This window comes from Myotis brandtii, unplaced genomic scaffold (assembly GCF_000412655.1).
Source record: "Myotis brandtii unplaced genomic scaffold, ASM41265v1 C40804599, whole genome shotgun sequence".
In the NCBI taxonomy this organism is placed as follows: Eukaryota; Metazoa; Chordata; class Mammalia; order Chiroptera; family Vespertilionidae; genus Myotis; species Myotis brandtii.
Window position 1 is genome coordinate 1 of NW_005278234.1, and position 423 is coordinate 423.

The window sequence follows — 423 nt, forward strand, 5'->3', positions numbered from 1 at the left end:
CAGCTGCAGCGGCTCCCTCTTCTCAGGCTCTCATGCTGTCTCCCTGGCTTCCGGAAGCATGGCCTGTGGTGTGGCTGCCTCTGCCGGCGTCATCCAAGTGTTCAGTGACATGAAGGTGCGCGTCCCTGGCACAGGGAGGCGAAGATGCGCAAGAAGGGCTGCTCTCCTGCCCGAGTGAAGACGGGAAGGACGTCATTCCGGAGGAGGCATGGAGATCCTGGGGGGTGATGTGGGCCAGACAGGAGACCCCGACGCCACCTTCGTCAAGATGCTGCCGGACAAAGACTGCCGCTGGCGCCCTGTATGACGAGACCTATGAGACCGAGGAGAGCAAGGGGACCTGGGGTTTATCTCCTGGGCCCCCGAGTCTGCACCCTTAAGAGCAAAATGAGCTATGCCAGCCCCAAGGCTGCCACCAAGAAG

The 423-nt window shown here is 61.7% G+C and overlaps 1 pseudogene; it reads left to right on the plus strand.

Annotated features, from left to right (window-relative positions):
* Positions 1-134: 134 nt before the first annotated feature.
* Positions 135-420, plus strand: LOC102250148 (annotated as a pseudogene).
* The last annotated feature ends 3 nt before the right edge of the window (positions 421-423 follow it).